Here is an 881-nt window from a genome sequence, read left to right on the forward strand (position 1 = left end):
CCCGCCGGTGGCAGCGCCTCAGCCTGCTCGTCGCCGAGGGCGGCCCCTGGCCGGGCGGCCCCCCTGCCACCGCCAAACAAGAGCAGAGCTCTGCGGCCTCCAGCAAAGCTGTGCCGTGGAGCCGGTCGCAGGGCAGCCGCCCCGCCCGTCCAGGCCCCCGCCAAACCTGGTGGCAAGCGAGAGAGCAAGAGGCCCGGAGACGGGCGACCCAGAGGTGGAGGGACGTGCTCTTCAGGAGATGGTAAGCACACCACTCCCTCCCCCGGAGGAGGGCCGGGCGGAGAATCTTTTTCCACCAATGACCTCGGTCGGTGGTACCCAAATTCTCGACAAAGAGCATTCCTCTATTTTTTGGGTCCCCAGAGGGGACGGGGGGTTGTGGACGATCTAGTCCGTATCACACTCACCCTCCTCTCTCGCCAGTGAGCAGCAGTGGGCGGATCGGGAGGACGAACCAACGGACTACCCACGCACCCTCTGCTCAAACGCAGGTCAGTGTTGCACACACTCAGACCCCGCCTCGGACCGGCAAAGAGACGCCCGGGCCGGGTCCCTGCGTTCTTTCACGCTGCCCCGCTGCGGGTACGCCTGTAGTTCCGTTGATGCCACTTGTGCGGCGTCTGGGAGCCTGGCTAGAGCTACCCAGCCCGTCTCGATGGCTCCGTCGAACCGTCAGGCTCGGCTATGCGATTCAGTTCGCCCGGCGCCCTCCCAAGTTCAGGGGCGTCCACTTTACGTCAGTGAAAGCAGCAGATGCCCCTGTCTTGCGTGCAGAGATCGCAGTCCTACTGGTGAAGGATGCTATAGAGCCGGTTCCTCCAGCCGATATGAGGTCTGGGTTTTACAGCCCTTACTTCATTGTACCCAAGAAAGGTGGTGGG

This window comes from Sinocyclocheilus grahami, unplaced genomic scaffold, assembly GCF_001515645.1.
Source record: "Sinocyclocheilus grahami isolate Dianchi unplaced genomic scaffold, SAMN03320097.WGS_v1.1 scaffold817.1, whole genome shotgun sequence".
NCBI lineage: Eukaryota > Metazoa > Chordata > Actinopteri > Cypriniformes > Cyprinidae > Sinocyclocheilus > Sinocyclocheilus grahami.